The following is a 21,061-nucleotide window of genomic DNA, read 5'->3' on the forward strand; positions in this document are numbered from 1 at the left end:
CTTCTGAGTCTTTCCACCTGTTTTGAAATTTTTAGTTTATCTCCAATAGTACATAATAGATCCTAGTCTGTTCTAATACTGCACATTGCTTTTATCACATCTATCTTTCTTAATATTTTTGTTGATCTGTTCCCTCTTCTATAATCTTCTAACAATGACACTTCTTGTCTTAGCTGCTTTATAGTTTTCTCTATTAGATATTTCCATGATGGTATTCCTTCTATATTGGCACCACAATGGCTGTTTTTCAGGCTTCCGTAATATAACCAGTGGGCAGGCTTAGATTAAAGAGGTTAAGTAGGGGTTCAGAAAGGTCATATCTGGCAAAGATAATCAGGCAACCTGGTATGTTATCATGGCCCATGGATGAGTTAGTTTTTGAGAGGGCTGATAAAACTTATTACATAGTAATTAAAGGGGTTGGGCTGGCATTATGGAAACTTTGGAATAGCTATAACTGTGAGTGGAGTAAAATTTGCAGTAAATATGTTAGCTAGGATTTTAGCTATTTCCATTAGGTCAAATAGTGTAGAATTATTATGGACTAGCTTCAAACATTGTTGGGTGTTATCTTCTATCTTCCTGATATAAAGATCGTTAGTTGTTTTTGGTTTTAGTAGCCATTTTAAGCTTATACTCAGCTTTGGGCTTTCTAATGGTTCCCTTAAGCTCTTTATTAGCTTTGAAAAAGTGTGTTCTTAAAGATAGGCAGAATGAGACCCCTTATAAGCATGAAGCAGTTTATTTCAATGCTCTTATATAATTTATTTATATGGGTATTCCACAACATGGGTTTGTTTTAAATTTCTCATTATATGTGGTGCAGATAGAGAGTGCCTTATCGATACAACTAAGTAGGATTAGATGTCAAAGGCAGACATAGCAGATTGAAAATGGGATCATTTGGAGGAGGATTACATCCAAATTTGTCATCAAGTAACTGTACAAGGTTTGCTTTTGAGAAGTCCATAAATGTGAAACTATTTACAGGGGAAGCACCACCAGTTTTAAATAAAAAGGTGACTAGATTATGATCTGATTTAACAAGCCATGATGATACATAAGGAGCTATACAAGAAGTGGCCATATTTGTGAGGACTAGATCCAAGATATTTGGGCCCCTAGTAGGACATTTAACTACTTGAGAAAGAAAGTTAGTATTTATAATGTCTTTGCCTAGCAATGCACTATGGATGCAGCAAAGGCTTTAACCAGAATGTCAATGCCTTGGTAAGAGAGGTGCAGTCCATTCCTGGCAAAGCAGAAAGGCTTGTCAGCCATCTCATCCTGAGATGACACATACAGGATATCACCCAGAATGGCACCAGCTACATGGTCAATTATTAAAGCCAATTATCTTGTCTTTCAATCTTGGCATCATTCTGTGTGATGACAAAATATCACTCAAGACCAGTGTCTTTCATGCCTCAGACACATGCATAACAACCTCAGTCATATTGTTCTGCATATCCTTCTGAGTAGACCATCTAAGATCATTCATTCCCACATTGACCCTTATATGATCAGACTCATAACTGTCAAGATAGAGGGATCCATGAGCCCTTGTTAGATCCCAGATCCTGACTCCAGAGAGACAGCTGTCCCTATATTCTTATTGCCTGGTGAGGCTAGTGTCCATATCCCTTACAATACAGTCACCTCTTACCAAAACATTACCATTATTTGATGTATATTGGTGGGCCATAAGGGCTTGGAGTCTACACCCTTGTGATTCTTAGAGATATGCACCCTAGGTGTGGCTGTGAAAGATTAAGGTGGATATCTTGCTGTGTGAATTAATGTCTGAGGTTTCTTAGTCTTTAGCCTGGGAGGTTTAGGCACCTTTTTCTTAACAACTTCAGCATGAGATGTTTAGTGGAAGTGGTGTGTGTGTGTGTGGGTATGTGTGTGTGTGTGTGTGTGTGTGTGTGTGTGTGTGTGTGTGTGTGTGTGTGTGTGTGTGTGTGTGTGTGTGTGTGTGTGTGTGTGTGTGTGTGTGTTGTGCTTACTGAATGCTTTCAAAGGTGAGAAGGTGACCCACAATTTAAGTTAATACTTGCACCTCTCACATACTGAATCATTGTGAGGTAGCAATAGTTCTTGGTAAGCATGATGCAGTTACTATACTGCCTCAAAATGCCTAGTGTTAACAGGGTGGCTACAGAAGGGGAAATTGCTGACTTGAAATGCCATATTGGCCAGAGAAGATGAAAGAGTATAGTTAAGGTTAATAACTTACTTAGGTATAAGACAAGAGAGGATAACTGACTGGGCTAGAAAAAGGTGATAAACTAGGATATGGATAAAGGATGAAAGAATAAGCTATAGATGAGAAGTGTGGTGGCCTCCAGTAGACAGAGATGCCTGAATCTGCCCCCAAACACTTGTGGACAAAGTGGTTCACACACTGGGGTTGGTAATGGTGCTCGTAAGAGATATCACTACCACCATTTCACTGAGGTGGGTATGTTAGAAGCTGCAACCCAATGCATCTGCAGGGCCCATCATGGAAGCAAAGGCTAGTTACACCACAGCCATGGCAGAGATAGTGAGGGTGTGATCCAGGCTGTGCTATGGGAGTGCATGGCCCATACATGCGATTCATTGGATAGACTGAATCATACACTGGACAATGCAGTGTCTTCTCCGAGTCATCTGTCAGGGGTGAGGGGCTGTCTGTGCTGCTGGTCATCTGCTACATCCACAGATGTTAGTCAATCTGGCTGTAGTTATGCAAGATCCTGGTCTTGCAGTACTAGTCAGCACTTCCATTGTAACATCTGTTGTGGGTGTGTGTACACCCAGGATAGGACATCCCTGTGGTCATGGTCACATTGCCACAGCGTCCATCAGATGGCAGTCACAGTCAGGCAGCACACCAGCATCAAGCCTATGACTTAGTACACCCAGTACAACATCTGGCTTAACCAGTTCTCATTGGTGGGGGAATGCACTAGAAGATGAGCAATCTATTGTGTGTGTCCTGGGCCTTTCCAGTAGGCCAAGGCACAGTGCTTCACCCTGTACTGATGCTATGTCCCTATACATGCTCACAAGCACACATGCACACACACATGTACACAAAACACTCAGCACATACCATACATTCACTGCCCATGGCCCTTCTACACATTAACCACCCACTCTAATTGCCACACTACCAAAAGAGACACTTTTTCTGTTACTATACCTCAGAGCTCACATTCTTCTTTGTGAAAGATATGCACTCTCATACTCCTTTGCCCACCTGTGTAAATGATTATAACTGTGCCCTGCCCTTTTTACACTGTTACTTGAGTTGCCTATGTCTGATGCATAGAGTGACCACCATGTGCATGGGTATGATTGTCTAGTACTTTTGCATGAATCTCTTTTCCTGTGATGTATCTGCTTAACTCTTATACACTTATTTTGTAAGGTTATGTGTAATCTACTGCCTTTTGCTAGTGCCATGACATGATGTACCCACCTCCATCTGTCATGGTCAGCCCTTGTAGTTGGCTCCATCTCTGACTCATTTGTCTCAGTTGCTGATGGCTGTGCTGCAAGAGGCAATCCTACTGTAACTGCTTCCTAACTGTAGTATTACGTAACACTGCACAAACGGTCAGTATTTTGGCACATGTGGCAGGGTCATACTGCAGGGTACTACCAGATATATCCAGACAATGAAAGCATGACTTTAGCAACCCAGACACAACCTCTATAATGTTTCTGGTTTGTGATATAGGTTCATAAGTAGGTGCTAGGCTATCTGCCTGAGGGCATTTATAAGCCTAGCCAGAGTGTGTTGGCTTTTGCCGCCCCATTTAATAATTAACTGATCCTCTGTTAAGCATAGCCAATGAAGTGATCCCAGGGGTGTATTTTCTGTTACCCATCCACTCGTCAAGGTTTCTCTTGAAGAGTGCTAGTGAGGGGCTCTGCCTAATGTAGTTTGGAATTTTGTTCCAAAGCATGGGGAGTCTCTGGGACAGGAATCTATCCCTCCAGCATGTTCTATTTATTCTTGTGGTGCAGTTTAGCCCACTAGAGCACGTGGCTCGCAGTGACTTGGATTTCTTTAGGTGGAGCATGTCCATCAATTCTCAGTTGGACATGGCTTTGTAAGTCAAGCAGAGATCTCTGAGTAAGTGATATGCCACTGAGTACAGCCAGAGTTTTTTCAGTCGGGCTCCATAGGACATATGTTTGAGGCCGGTAATCGTCTTGGTGAGGTACTTTTGTGGTCTTTCCAGCTGTTGGAAGTGTCTTGTGAGGTACATCCCAAATGGGGCATTGTACTCTATGATGGGTCTGATGAGTGATGAGTAGAGGGGCACTATAACCTCTTTATTTCTAGATTCGAACCCTTTAGTAATTAAATGGGCCACATAGAATGATTTCCTAACTACTTTGGCAATATGATTGTCAAAGGAGAGATTACTATCTACCTGGGTCCCCAGATCTCTTATTACCTCTTCTGTATTAAGGGGGCTGCCACCTATGTGGTAATTCATGGGTGTTTTGTTTTTCCCAAATGGGATGACTGCATTTTTTGGCATTTAGCTTGAGGCCATGACTTTGACACCAGCTATCCGTCTCAGTAAGGCCCATTTGGAGGATGTCGTGTCAGCCTGAGAGTCAATTATGGCTCCCAGTTTGCAGTCATCGGTGAACTTGGTTAGCCATAGTCCTCCTGTGTTTGCCTGTACTTCTGAGAAGTATATGCTATACAGTAGGGAGTCACAGGACAGAACCTTGCAGGACACCACTTGTGACTGGTTTAGAGTCGGACCTGGAGCCTGCTATTCTTACAGTGTGAGTTCTGTCTGTAAGCCAGTTGGCAACCCATCTCATGACGTAGGGGTTTATACTCAGGCTGGTGAGTTTTTCTGTAATACCCGAGAGGGAAATGGTGTCAAAAGCCTTGGCAAGGTTAAGGTAGGCTGTGTGAACCATGTTTCTCTTGTCTATGGCCTTGGTGACTGTCTCAAAGAAGTCAACCAGGTTTAGTAGGCATGATCTGACCTTAACAAAGCTGAAATGGGTAGGGTCAAGTGTTTGGACATTCCCAATGTCTTTGTTAATGAGTTCCATGATGATGCACTCCATAGCCTTGCAGACCAGGCTAGTCAGGCTTATGGGGCGATAGTTACCAGGGTCAGTTGTGGCCTCTCCTTTGTGGAGTGGAATAACTGTTACTGTGCACCATTCTATGGGCACATAGCCTGTGGAGAGGCTGAGTTTGTACAGCTTGTTTAGGTGGGGGGTTAGTTCATTCCATAGTTTGTGCAAGACACAGCCTGGGACACCATCTGGCCCCATTGACGCTGTGTTTTTGGCTTTTGAAAGGGCTGTTTTCACCTGTGCATCTTTGATTTCTGGGACACTACACTTTTCCGGTATTGTTGTGGGCCCTTTTGGGGGTGAGAGGGGGGCGAAGTTTGCACTGAATCTATCTTTCAGGATATTGGCAATTACAGTAGATTCAGTATATTTTGTGCTATTTTACACTAGTTCAGTGCATATCTGCGAGTTGCCACTTCGATTCTTAACATAGCTAATGAAGGCTTTATGGTTATCTTTTGAATCCTTGGCTATTTTTCTTTCAAAGTTAGCCTTGGATGATTTTATGAGGGACCTTAGCTTCTTGTTGATACTGATCAGGGATGTCTTTCCTTCTTGGAATTTGCTTTTTTTCTGAACTAGTTTCCTCCTTCTATTGTATAGCCTGTTTATGGCAGGGGTCCACCAGACTGGTTTTCTTCTCTTAGAGGAGTGAGTCTTGGTTTTGCTAGGGATGGCACGATACATACATCCTTGTTGGTGCTCATACAGTGCATTTATAAAGGTTTCTGCATCTTGGGCAGTGTTATCCTTTAGTGTGGGGGCTATGAAACTTACCGCCTCTGCCTTAAGTAAGGTGAAGTTTGCTTTAGAAAAGTTTTTTACTGTGGTTTCCTTAGTTGGTGGTGGTGGTGGGGTGTGGACATCCAGAGTGATTAGTTTATGGTCTGATCTAACCAGTGATGTGTTGACCTCCGGTGTGGAACACCTGTTGCCCATGTTGGTGATGACCAGGTCCAATATGTTTTCACCTCTGGTAGGGGAGTTTACCAGCTGATCCAGGGGGTTTGAGTTGATGAATTCCAGGAAGCGCTGGGCCTGGTAGTTTGTACTCGAGTAGTTTTCCCAGTTAATGGTAGGGTAATTGAAATCACTCAATATCAGGGTGCTCGGTAGGACCTTCATGTTTTCCAGTGTCTCCAGAAAGGTGGAATGGTGGTCCTGGGTCATGGAGGATAATCTCTAGCAGGCCACATTTGCATTGCAGATTTGCCTGATGTTAGCTGCACATGGATGATCTCAGAGGTATCATACTGCGCCACTAACCTGGAGGTGTAGGTATCCTTGATGAATATGGATACACCCCCCTCCGTTTGTGTTTTGGTCCGTGTTCTGTGGACGAAACGTGTGATATGAGTTGTAGCCCGGTAGTGCTGGGGTGCTCTCTGGACCCTTGAACCAGGTTTCAGTTACTGCACAGATGTGGACATTCTCCATATTGAGGAGTGCTTTGAGCACGTACATTTTGCGATTTAAACTCCTGGCGTATTGTAGCACAACCCTCACTTTTTGTTAATTGTGCTGTTTACGGAGATGGGTTTGACTTTTGAGCCTTGCCTAAAAAAGGCACTATGGGGGCAGCAAGAGCCTTGGCCAGTATTCAAAAGCCTACGGGTGACAGGTGAAAACCATCTCTTGCAAAACGACGAGGCTTGTCGAGCATGTCGTCCTAGGCTGACAGACACTGGATCCCCTTTGAATGACACCAGAAGCTTAGCTAATTGTTGAAATTAATCTGAGGTATCATTCTTGGTGAGGCAGGATGCTATTCAGGATCAGAGTCACACCAGCCTGGGCTACATGATCAGAGAGCTCTTCCATGTCTCTTTTCATGTAGTCCAGGAAGGTACATCTCAGGTCATTCACACCAACATGAACAATGACAGAGTCATATTTGTACTTGTTCTGGAGTGACCTGAGCGCTTGTGTTATGTGGCAAATTCTGGCTCCTGACAGGCAGTTACAGTAACCTTCTGCTTGTCCAGCCTAGTGAGTGGGACGTCAGTGTGCCTGACTATAGAGTCACCTATTACTAGTGTGTTAGGTATGTTATTTTGCATTAAGGGCTGTGATTGTGTGGCACACTGATTTTGAGTTTTATGTGTTGTCTGGTTTGTGACAGGAGGTGCAGGTTGTTTGGGTGTCTGCTTTGGAGGTCTCTGATGCTTCTGCAGGTTTTTTTTAGAGCCTCTGGGTATGATGTTGTGTATTTATGTGTATTGTTTGCCAGTACTGGTTTAGTAGGTCTATGTGTGACTGGAGGTGTGGTGCAAGTGTCCTCTTGACTCTCTGTTCAAGTCTTGGGTGGAGAGAAATTAGCCTCTAGTTTGGCTGTATAATTGCATCTCTTGCATATGTTAGTGTGTTGTGGTAGAAGGAGAGGGTTGTCTATGTACATGAGGCAGTTGTAACATTGCCTCAGGATAACCAGCACAAGAAACCAAAAACTAGATGACTAAAATGTAGATGTAAATCCAAAAATCACTTGGAAACAAGTAATTTAGCGCTTTCATTCACTATTTATATTGCCTCAGGATACCCAACTGGACTGGAGAGTACACCTGAAATTGCCCTTTGGTCATGCCTTAATAGTAGGATGAGGTGCTTAGTCGCTTGGTTGGTGAGGGGTGAATAAAGAGCCTTGCCCTGCTGGGTAATCAAGTGTCGGAGTATGTTAGTGCTTGCTATTAGGTCTGAGCAAGTGCTGGGCTGTAGGATGCTTTTTGAGTGCTTAGATTGAGAGTTAGACTAGTTTCAAGGGAAAAACTGAAGAGGAGACTTTAGTGGAGCCAGGAATAATTTAACCCTAGTTAACCGATGCTGCCCGGCACGCAAAACTGTGCAAGCGCGGTTTTTATAATAGGGACATGAAAGAGAGATAAATTAGCCCAAAATGGCCAATAAACTACTAACTCCTGGGCTGGAACCATTCCTCCAGGGACCGATAGGCTGCTCAAAGCTCCCCTCTCTCACAGGTGAGCAGAGAAACTTCCTTCTATCCAAGTAAGGTATGGGCTGCTCATAAACTTGTAACACAGCCCTGGATTCAGCACTAGCCTGAAAACTGGACTATACTAGCTTAGAAAGGCGGGAAACAAGGAATGTTTTTGTTTTTTTGTTTTTTCGAAAAGATAAGGCAAAAACAGTAAAAATACACTTAAAACAGCTTTAAGCAACTACAAACGATCAGAAAAGGCAATCACACTTTGGTTTGTAGCCTAAAACAGTTAAACAAATTATTTAAACAAAAAATGACTTTTTAAAAGTGCAGGCAGTCAAATAAGTACACTATCTGAAAAAAAACAAGCTTTTAAATCACAATAAATGCTGGAATATCAACATTTAAGTGGAAATCAGTTAAGTACAGCAAGAAAATATAGAAAATTGATACTTAATCACTCCAAAGTCTCTCTTCTAAGCTAGAAGGTTTGTATTAGTTTAAGGCTTTCTAGTGCTTCCCAGTAGGTTAGTTACAGGAAAGATGGGAAACAAGCACAGATGTGGTCTTTTAAACCAGAAAGTTGAAAGAGATGGACAGACTGCCCAAATGATCAATAAACTTCAATTTATGGGCCAAGAACCACTCCCCTTGTGGTAGACAGGCTACCTAGTGCTTACCACTCCTACTGATAAGTTAGAAGGCTTTCCTCCAACACAGAAAGGCTTGTGGGGCTCAGACATTTACCAACAGTCCTGGATACAGCAACTCTGGATCTGGACTAGGCTAGTTACAGGAAAGGTGGGAAACAAGGGTAAGTGCGGCTATGACACAATTGTACCCATGGTCAGTTTGATTGTTTGATATTTCTAATTGTCTTCATGAGGAAGGGTTCCATGGAGTATCCAGCATCACCCACAACATACCCACAGGAAAAGTCAAACCTCAAAAACCGTTGTAAAGATCACATGTGTGCCACTACGCGGGAGACATGGAAACTTCCTTGGTGGCCTGCACACACACGGTTAGTGATACTATGTGCATTAAAGACCAAACTCTGTCTGTGGCACAAGGTACAAGTTCAGTGAAGTTAAAGAAAATGACTTTTGATGCAGGGTTTGAATCCAGTTAACTGATAACTTTACAGAAGGGGTGGTCTAAATAAATACTTATAGGGTTGGAGATTGGCATAATGGTTAAAGTATTAACCTCACAGACTTGAGTTACAGGATTTGAATCTCACCTTTGAGTGGACATTGGTTAGGCTTAAAATGGTCAGCAAGGACAGCTAGCCTAGTTTACCTATGAATCTGGCAGCTAATTCAGTGATATCCTTTGCAGTTCATCTACCTCTCTCCTAGTTCACCAATCGGGGTCTTTTGCTTCACTATGGGTACAATCTATGTACCTCAGCACCTCAGGTAAAATGGTCATAATGTACAAATCCTGCAGGGTGTTGGCTGTTTCCTTTGGGGTACATGAGAACCACATTATCCCCACATGCTGAAGCATAGCATCAAGGAACTGGGGGAGTATTCTAATGGCCAGTAAGTTGCTGAACGGTTGCTGAAGCTAATTTATGAAAACCATAGAAACCTTTGTATCCATTAGGGTAGGTACTTCTCTTACTGTGATGCTGCAAAGTTTTATGAATTTGGACCATTGTGTATGTGATGATGGGAGGTACTGCCAGCCATGCCAGGAGAGGTGGAGTGGTGGATGTTTGACATGTGCCAGCACAGGTAGCTGGAATTTTGTAAGTAGTTGTATGTCATTTGTTTGTCAGGCTGATTTGTGCAGATGCTTGTGCTGAGAATGTATCTGTGAGGTTTGCTTAAGTTGAAGTATGTCAACGATGTGCCCTGTTGGAGGGAGGGGAAATGTACAGGTATTGTTGTGGCTGTTTGGATGTTTATCTTTTGACGAAGAGTGCTGAAACAGAGGAGGTTGATCTTAGTCCTGCTAACTTTTAGAAAAAATATAAGAGGTTAGATCGCTGGGTGTGGGCCATGGAGATGGTATCTTTAGGTTCTCAATGCAGCCAGAGACATGGGGTCTGTACTGGGAAGCATTCTGTATTGTCTTGGAAGTGTTTTATTGTTTTATGACCTCCAGCAGTTGCATAGATGTGAGCAAAGGCTCATGTGTGTGTATTTTTTTTACATGAAGGTTTTAAATTCTGTCAGTTTCTAGTGTTGGTGATAGTGTGGAAAACAGAGTCAGATGGCCAGATGTAATGTCATCTTGTAATCAACTCTGAAATAATATTCAGATATTACAGAGAGAAATCTCTGCTCTGAGTGATTTAGCATTCTGCATTCTGTCTTGGACCTGACAAGAAAGACCCTCACCTACATCATGTTGCCTTGTGGTAGTAAGCAACTTAACTAGGGAACAGTATTTTTTTTAGATTAGTCAGGAAAATATAGTGAGATTAGAAATACTTGTTTTCTATAACTGTGTGAAACTTTGCATCTGTGTTATTTTTAATATTCCTTGTGACTGAAACTCTGGTGTTCACTGTAAATAGATATTTAATATTTTCATTTATTTTATTTATTATTAAATATATTTAAGCTTTTCATTGTGGCTGACCCTTTTTAGAAAATATTTAAGCTTTGAGAATAGTGGCATATATTTATTTGGTGATAACTCTGGCCACTCCTGAAAGACTAGCTGTTTGGTCAATATTACCATTTGTATTAATATTAATTTCACTCAGTATAACTGGGTACTCTTACAAGAGCCTTAGGTAGCTGGCTTTGTAGTGCTTGGTGGCAGTGATAACTACCTTATAGTTTGGGCAGAAGGGGGCATAGCTAGTAAACCTGTGCCAGCCTTTCCAAGGTGTGTTTGTGTGTGTGTGTGTGTGTGTGTGTGTGTGTGTGTGTGTGTGTGTGTGTGTGTGTGTGTCTGCAAATCAAATATCAAAGTGAGTGTGTCAGGTACTTGGAGCAGGGACACGGAGCACTAGTTTCACAGAGAGTAGTGGAGGACTTGACTCAGGCACTCTGCTGAGGACTTAACTCTGCATCTGTACCAGTGAGGAGTCTTACTAGGGATCTGAGGGAGACAGATAGAGACACCCAGACTCTGGGATGAGTGTGTGCCTGTGTGCTGTTAAGAGAAACTGTGCTTAATAGAGAGGTCTGCATCTGGAAATACTAATTGTGTCCATTTGTATTCCGAGTGAATGTCCCTATCCAGTGTCAGTGGTGAGGGCTCAGGCTCCTTGATTACTGGCCCAGCATGGGGACGTCATATATTGGTGGCAGTGGTGATCTCACATATTGGTGGCAGTGGTGGGGTTTTGAACTTCTGTAGCCTTTAAGTGGTTGTCACTAAAGATGTGCATTCTCTCAGCAGCCAGAAGGTAGACATTCACAGTATTATATAATAATTATTTTATTTGCTTACTTTTTGTTGGCTTAGTTTAGTCAGGGAGAGCAGGCAAGGATGTCAGCAGAGGATTATGGCAAGCTAACAAAGAATAGGTTAGCCAAAGTGTGCAAAGCCAAAGGACTGGTGTATGCCAACCAGAAAAAAAGATGAAATGATCTAAGCCTTAGTCACAGCTCAGATCAGCATCCAGGAAAATAACCAGTCTGTTGTTGGGGGCTTGCAGCTCTCAGAAGCAGGCTAGTTCAACTTTTCTTCAGAGGACTTAGAAATCCATCTGGAGCTAAAGAGACTTGAACTGGAGGCCAAACATTTGGAATTAGAATCAGCAGAGAGACTGTGCCATTTGGCGGTCGAAGTAGAATCAGCAGAGAGACTGCAGCATTTGGAGGATGAAGAAAATGAGAAGCAGTGTCAACATGAGGAGCAGATGCTGACTCTTCACCAGGGTCATAGAGGTAATGGTGAAGGAATAACGGAACCCTAGAAGCAATAAAGTTCAGTAAATTTCTTCCACAATTTACAGAGGGTGATCATTTTGACAGTTTTATTCATATATTTGAAAGGGTATGCAAACAGTATAATGTTAACCAAGGTCTTTGGGTACGGTTCCTGACCCCTTACACCACGGTAAAGCTGTAACGTCTGTTTCTAAATTGTCTGATACTGATTGCTTAAACTATGATACAGTTAAAAATGTGTATTAAAATGTTTTAAGTTAACATCTGAAGCTTACAGAAAGCAAGTTTCTTGAGCATAGACGCAAGGCAGATGAAAGTGTGTGTGATTATATTGCTGAGTTAACCACTTATTTTCATAGGTGGGTGAGTGGGTGTCAGGCCCCCACTTTTGAAGGGCTGGCAGGCATTTTGTTTAGGGAACAAGCCCTTAGAACTTTGCCCGAGGACATGAGAATCTGGTTGGCAGACTGAGAGTGCAACTCTGCAGATGAGCTGGGGAAAAAGGAGGATTTGTATTTAGCAAGAAGGGCATCACTGCACAGGAAAGAGATACCCAGTGCTGCACATGGGTATATGGGAACCCATGGTGGGCAGCCTAAACCACTCCATCAGAGTCCACCAGTAACAGAGGAAGCCACTAGTTCAGGTACACTGCCAGGATCAAAGGTTAAATGTTTTAAGTGTAACCAGTGGGGCCATGTAGCATATATATGTCCATGAAGGCAAGGTGGGGAACAAAAGGTGAGGGAGCCAGCAAGTAGGAATAACAGTATGCCAGTGGAAAGTTGTCTGGAGGTAATAGGGATACCAAACTATCACCAGAGGTTATATCCAGTTTTAGTGGATGGAAAACAGGCCACTGCTAAGAGAGACACGGCCTCTGACATAATCATTGTGTAAACTGCAGTGGTTAAAGAGGAACAGTACTTGCTTGAGCAGTCCACTCCAATCAGAGCTTTAGGAGGGACCCCATTCCAAATGCATTTGGCCAGGATTCACCTTGACTGGGAGGGTAGAAAAGGAAGCAAGCATGTAGGTGTGTTTGAGGATATTCCTGCAGATGTCCGGATAGGGAATTATTTTGATAATGCAGTACCTTGTGTGCATGCAGCTACATGCAGTCAGGCTTGGACACAGGCATGCAGGTCTGGTAGCCTGGAGGAGACCCAGCCAGACACCACACCTGAAGGCAGGGCTGGTGGTGTGGCTACATCATGGGGGGAGCTAACCTGTAGCAGTGATCCTGAAGGTGAGTCACAGCTGCAGATAGGTACTGATGTTCCCTTGAACAAAGTGACTGCAAGGGCAGAAGTGAGTAGTAGTACCCAGGATGACAGTGAAGCACTGCTGTCTGTGGATATGAGACTTCCTGTGGAAGGGGATCTGGGAAGAGTCACAAAAGTAGAGCTGAGACAGGCTGAGCTCTCAGACCCTATACTAAGAGGCTTGAGGGAGGTATCTAGTAATACACCTGATTCCAAAGAGAAGGAGAATTTGTACATTGGAACAAAGGGTTACTATAGAGAGAGTGGACCCCTGAGAGAGCTCTAGAGGGTGAGGTAATACAGCAACTGGTAGTGCCTAGAGCCTACCATCTGGCACTTCCAGCCATAACCCATGGCATTCCTTCTGTAGGTCATATGGGCATAAAGTGTACCAAGAGGCATATAATGCAAAACTTTTATTGGTCTGGGATTGCAGGGGATGTAATAGGGTACTGCAGAAACTGTGAGCAGTGCCAAAAAGTAGGCAAGGCAGGAGACAAAGCTCCTTTGATGCATTTGATTGAGGAGACATTTCAGAGGATGGCTATGGATATTGTCAGGCCTCTGAGTACCCCAAGCTCCACAGGCAACAAGTATATCCTGGTGGTAGTTGGTTATGCTACTAGATACCCTAAGCTGGTAGCCCTGTCTTCCATTGAGGTAGAAAAGGTGGCAAATGCTTTGTTAGAGATTTTCAGTAGGGTAAATTTCCTGAGAGAAATACTGAATGACAGAGGTGACAATTTCATCTCAGACCTGCTGGATTGTCTGTGGTATCACTGTGGACTGAAGCACATAAAGACCACTCCCTACCATCCCCAGACTAATGAATCAAAGTAGAGACGCAAACTGTAGAAACCACAAAATCAGAAGCCACAAAGGACCCGCAAGCCACTGGAACCTTAACACAGATTTATTTGTAGAATAAAAAAGGTTTTCGCTTCTCTGTATAACGGAAGCTTCTTCAGAGTAAAAGAAAATGCTCACGAGGCGCCAAAACTTGTGAGACATTTAAATAACAAACAAGCACGTCACTTCCTGGAGGTACATAGACAATTACCTTAATTACAATCTTCACAGTAATGGTATATACATCGCAATTTTAAAACGTAAGGTACAACACTGAAACACCTAAAGTATTTAAAATACATAACCATTCAGTAAAATCACATCTTTAAAAACAATTCTGAATATCCGTGTTTTCAAGTATTAATATAATAAACCTGAAATGAGCATCACATCAACTAGTGGGAATTTTTTATATGTGATGCAAAAATGTTTCAAAAAATTAAGTGTACGTGATTTTATTCCCTTTTTACCTGTTTTTAAAAGTAAAAAGGAGATGTAAGAAAATATATACCTTACCCCTTAACTCAAAGTAAAAAAGGGGTTAAGACAAAAAGCGTGCTCAAAGGGCATGTTTTTCATAATAGTTTGCTCTTCAAATTACCCGTTACCTTAGACAACAATCACACTTCTAATAAGAAAAATTACTTAAAAGAGTGATACCCCGTACTTTCGTTTGTGTTACTAGACTACTAACAAAAATACATATGTTAATCATCTTCTGAGGTAGGATTTATATTTTAAAACTGGAGCGATGTTACAGCTCTCGTTTAAACCGGGAACATTAAAGGCATCTAATCTGAGTTGCCACTCCAGTTCCCGGTTTTCCAAGAGTAGAGAAATGGGGCCGCCTCTGATGGTAGCTTGAACATTGTCAATACCCATAAATAGGAAACTATGCCCTGGATTTTTTGTTACATGCTTAGCTAGGGCATTTTCTAGTTTCCCATTTTTGATCGCATAACTATGCTGGTAAATGCGATCTCTGAGTTTTCTATCTGTTTTTCCAACGTAGAAGCTTTGACAGCAGACACAGCTAGCTATATAAATAACTGACCTAGTTTCGCAATTAATCCTATGTTTGATGTCATATTTTATTCCTTTAATACAGAATGTACTACCTGTGCAGGTAGTTTTACACCAATTACATGTCCCACAAGGGAAGGAGGAAGAATTTCCTGAGAGAAATACTGAATGACAGAGGTGACAATTTCATCTCAGACCTGCTGGATTGTCTGTGGTATCACTGTGGACTGAAGCACATAAAGACCACTCCCTACCATCCCCAGACTAATGGTCATGTAGAGAGGTTAAACTCTACTCTAAAGATCATGCTACAGGCATTTGCAGACCAGTTTAAGAGAAAGTGGGACAGACAGTTGCCACATTAGCTGTTTGCTCACAGAAAGGTACCCCAGGAATCCACAGGTTTTTCACCTTTTGAGTTGCTGTATGGACATAGGGAGAGGGGGCCTTTAGATCTGATTCGTGATGAGTGAGAGGGTGAGTGTGACTCCCAAAAGGAGTTTGTTGTGGCATATGTCCTAAACCTCAGGACAAGGATTAGGGAGCTCATGGTCCTGAAGCAGGAAAAACTGTCAGGAGCCCAACAGCAGAAAAAGGTCTGGTACGACAGGAATGCTCAGGCCAGAGAGTATGCTGTGGGACAGCAGATGGTGATTCTCATTCCTGTCAGACTCAATAAGCTGCAGACATTTTGGTACGGACACCTCAAAGTTGTAAGGAAGGTCAGTCATGTTTACTACATGGTATATCTGCTAGGCAGGAGGCAGAGGCACAAATTGTACCATGCTAACATGATGAAACCTTACCATGACAGAGGGGTCCTTGTGCTGAGTGTTTACAGTGGATGGCAGGAGGAGTCTGAGGTGGATCTGGTGAGTGATCTCAGTGAGGCTCAGAGTAACACCTCAGTGGAAGGGGTAGCAATGTCCTAGTGGCTATCCCCTACCTAGGTTTGAGATAGCCGAGCAGTGGTACAGGAGTTTGGGGGCATGTTCACTGGGAAAACTGGGTGCACCCACCATGTGCAGTGCCATGTGGATACAGGACCCCAAATACCTATCAAACAGGCCCCTTAAAGGCTGCCTGAGAGAGTCAGACAGACTCTGAGGGAGGAGATACAGGGAATGTTGGAGCTGGGGGTAATTCAGGAGCCCAACATTCATGGGCCTCCCCAGTGGTGCTGGTGCCAAAGAAAGATGGCAGCACCAGAATCTGTATGGACTACAGGAAACTACTTAGTCACACAGAGTCAGATGCTTACCCAATGCCTAGGACAGATGAAGCCTTAGGGAAGTTAGGTGGGACTAAGTATCTGATCACTATCGATCAGACCAAGGACTACTGGCAGGTGCCCTCGACTCGCATGGCTAGAGAGAGGTCAGCCTTTGTGCCTCTATTCAGATTAGATGAGTTCACAAAGATGCCCATTGGGATGAAAAATGTCTCAGTGACCATCCAGAGCTGATAGATCACATCCTATCAGGAGAAGGAGATTATGCCCTTGCTTACCTGGATGATATTGTCATCTACAGCCATTCATTGCAAGAGCACCTTCAGCATGTCAGGGTGGAACTGGGCAGACTGCAAAGGGCAGGGTTGACGATTAAGCTCAGTAAGTGTCAGGTGGGTATGGCAGAGGTCTCTTACCTGGGACATGGCGTGGGGAGTGGTAGGATCAGGCCAGAACCTGCCAAAGTGGAAGCTATTCAGGTTTTGCCTGCCCCTGTTACTAAAAAAACAGGTAAGGGCATTTTTGGGGACAGCGGGGTACTATAGAAAGCTTGTATCCAATTATAGTACAATAGCTGCTGCCCTCACAAACCTTATGAGGAAAAACAGGCCAGATAAAGGAAGTGTGGACTCCAGCCTGTGAGCAAGCATTCCAAAATCTTAAAGGGGCTTTGGGAGGACCCCCTGTGTTATCCAGTCCAGATTACAGCAAAAAAATTGTTGTGTAGGTGGATGCTTCGACCCACGGAATGGGGGCTGTACTCAGACAGGTTTCCTCAGAAGGAGAAGAGCACTCAGAGGTATATCTTAGCCGTAAACTCTAACCTGGGGAGGAATGTTATGCAGCAGTAGAAAACAGATGTTTAGCCATAGTATGGGCACTGCAGAAACTTTAACCCTATCTGTATGGAAGGAAATTCACCGTACTTGCAGACCACAACCTCTTAACATGGCTACATCGAGCCAGCCACCAAAATGCCAAGTTACTAAGGTGGGGCCTAGGATTGCAGGCATATCATATGACAGTGCAGCACCATAGTGGGGTTAGCAATGCCATTACAAATGGGCTCTCAAGACAGGGTATAGGGTAATCCATTCCCAAATAGGCTAATTCCTCTCAAGCAATGTTTCTCAATAGCACTTGAAAAACTAGCTTACTGGCCCAGCATGGGGACATCACATATTGATGGCAATATTGGACCTCACATATTGGTGAACAGTGGTGGGCGTCACAGTATATATATATATATATATATATATATATATATATATATAGAGTAATAGAAAAATGTGGTCCCTGCTAAATGTACAGAAAGGAGATGAAGGAGCGTAGGTATAACCAATAAAGAGAGAGATGGTCAGTACATACAACCAATAAAGAGAGAGATGTTCAGTAGGTATAACCAATAAAGAGAGAGATGTTCAGTAGGTATAACCAATAAAGAGAGAGACGTTTAGTACATATAACCAATCAAGAAAGAGATGTTCAGTAGGTATAACCAATAAAGAGAGAGACGTTTAGTACATATAATGAATAAAGAGAGAGATGTTCATCCATTTTATAGGTAGCAGGTAAAAACCTTCATGGTGTATTCTAAACAGTTCTGATCACAGTAAAGGTGAGAAAACAGAAACATTGTATCAAGAGTTCAAAACTGCCAATAAAAAGCCACAGAAGGGAGACAAAAATATAAGGAAACTAAAAGTTTACCATAAATACTGTCTGCAGATGGAAGCAGGGGGCGTGGGGATCAAGACAGAATTTGTAAGTACCTAAAGGGAATCCACTGAAGTTAAGGCATACCACAGTGAAAAAACAGATATATCAAAACTAAAATACCTAGTTTGATAATAAAAGGCATATGGCTCATGGTCAGGGAAGATGTACTGAAAAGCTATACACAGCAAGGGTGTTGGACAACAGTAGCAGTTATCCTGCAGGTTTAGTAAAGTCAAAAATATTAACAGAAATCAAGAATATGTGAATGTAACATAACGCTATCCCTAAAAAGATGGAAAAGTGATAGGAAGTAAGCTTATTAAATGAAAGGCATGTGCAGCTTATCTATTATCCAATAAATCATAGTAACCGGCAGGCTAGGTGACACACGGTCACATCTGCTATCTTAATCTACGCTTTCTTCAGTGTATTGGTTTACATTGTTCATTTTGTGTGCAGTAGTTCATGTAAAACATCCTGGAGGAACTGGGTGGTTAAAGCTAAGTACAGTAGGCAAAATAAGACAATTAATATTAACGAGCACGAAAGGAATTGCAAGACTAATTTTTCACAGTTCAGGAGGCACAAAATGGATCCCTCAAGAGTAACCCTACAGCTGAGAAAGAGCACACAAATCAGATGTATAGTTTTCATCTACAGACAATATAAACATTGAATTCTGTCTATTTTCCAATCAGGCAGGAGCATCATGCATTATAATTACAGAACATCTTTCAGACCAACTGCTGCAGCAGACATTCTCACAGTACCTGATCAAATAAAGGTTTTACAAATGATGACCTTCAAATAATCATAAATGTCTGCACTGTATATGTTGCGTTGCTGTCATCTAGTGGACAAACTGTTTCTTGCATTAAACTTTCACTTTTTGAGTTCACCTTTTGTATTCTAGATTTCACCAATACAGTTACTGCCATGACAAGACTTCTTTCAATCATGTACAAAAATTCTGTAAAAAAATATAAAAAATAATGAAGTGAAAAATACCCAAACCGGAGACAGTTTTTAAATATTGCTCTTTTACAAACAGAAAGTTGGGAGAATAAGAGCACTTTTTGAGGGATATGAAGTTGGAAACTCAAATGTTTTTCATTATTTAAGGGTTTCAATCCTCAATGATTTGCCAGAAAAAAATACATATTTTCTGAAGGATAGACACAAAATATGTGATAAAATTCTGGACAGTTTACAGGTATGTGTCAAGACCATATTTGCTCATTTATTCATCTCTTCCTTGAGCCTGGTTTGTGACTGCAAGACTTGGATTGCTTCTACATTTATCTGCCTTACAAAGCTAAATAAATATATTTTTTGCATTTACTTAATTTCAGTGATATTTAACACTCCTGTGCTGCATTTATTTATTTTGTTGAATTTATCACTGTTTTTCAGCTTGCACTTGTTAATGAAATTCCACTTGTTTGTTACTGTACTGCTCTTAGGTTGTTTTAGCAATATTCTGGTATTTCCTAACCTCCTGTGGTACTGCAAAAGCTGTTGTGAGTGAGTCTGCCAAAATATTTCTAAGTTTTGAAAGGTTTTGTGTTATGAACATTTCTCAGGGTTAGGGAACTTATTTCCAAATATTTCTGATATTGCAGGAATTCTTACTTGTTTTGTAAAACATGTGTTACTTCTCTTGAGCTCAAAGCCAGTTTGTTTTACATTAGAAGGGTTCTTTTGCACTCTGGTGGGAGCAGAGAGCTAAATTCAGTGTATTCAAGGTGAGAACTACTGGTTGACAGGTTACTGTATTTTTATCTGATTGGCCTGAAGGTTTAACTTTATCAAAGTCTTTCATCCTGCTCGTATAAAAGCCTCGCGTTTTTGCATCATGCAATCGCGGTTCCACATGCTTGCATATAAACAAACCTCTCCAGTTTAAAATCCTCTATATGAAATGCTGTCCATAGTCTCCTAGTGTTCACAGCTGCTCATTGAGCTGCCAGTTTGTGCAGAGGGTGATACCATTGCAGGTCATCTAATAGGTTACCAATAAGCACTCTTACTTTGATCTTTATGTGACTGTCCCTTACTTCTTCCCATTTAGAAATTGTGTTTCCTTACCTTATATAGCATAAGCTACATTCAGACCTGCTGAATCTAGTCTGTTTGGTATCACTGTGCTCTTAGACCAGCCATCTTACATTAAGAGGGTCTACCTGCACCCCTGTGACAGAAGTGTATAGCTCAGGACCAATCTGAGTTAGGAATTGCTGGAGAAAGACTCAGTTTGGGGCTTTCTCATTGGTAGTTGTGTTAAAACTGTTTAAATTTCCATGTATGTAAGCCTTTTATTTGTGCAGGTTTGAGCTCAGTTTACCGTAGCTGCTCAATGTTTGGCAACTTTAGCCAGAGGTTTGGAGTGCACCTGAAATGAAATTCAAGGTGTCCACTGAAAATTAAGTATATTTTACACAAGCACTGCACTTTGCTAGCTGTATTTAATTGAATTACTGCTTTATTTGCTTTATTTTTGCTGTCTGTGACTTATTTTTACTTTGCATTTTGAAATTGTGTTTCATTGGGTTATTTAACATAGGCTTGAGTCAGACCTGCTGAATCTAGACTGTTATCTCCATCTTCTTAAACCAGCCAACTTACATTAAGTGGGCCTCCCTGCACCCTTATGGCAGAAGTGTGTAGCTCAGGACTCATCTGAGTTGGGGATTGCTGGAAAAAGACTCAGTTTACCGGAGCTGCTCAACATCTAGTAACTTTACCCAGAGGTCTGGAGTGCATCTGCACTGAAACAAACAAGGCAGCCACTGAAACAAACTGAAAAATAAGTATATTTTAAGCCAGCGCTGCACGTTGTTAACTGTATTTAACTGAATTGCTGCTTCATTTTTGCTGTTTGTGACTAAGTCCAGCTAGCCCACTTTCTTCCCAAATACCACATTCAGAAAAAAACTGCCACAATGGCAGTTTCCCATCATTTCTCCTGCCAGCTTGATTGATATGGGCATCTTGAGGCAATGTAGTAATTGCTTAATGTATACTGACAACCATTTATTCCTAAAGCAAACTAACAACCTATGTGCAA

Source organism: Protopterus annectens, chromosome 7.part0, assembly GCF_019279795.1.
Source record: "Protopterus annectens isolate FY-2018-M chromosome 7.part0, PAN1.0, whole genome shotgun sequence".
NCBI classification, from domain to species: domain Eukaryota; kingdom Metazoa; phylum Chordata; order Ceratodontiformes; family Protopteridae; genus Protopterus; species Protopterus annectens.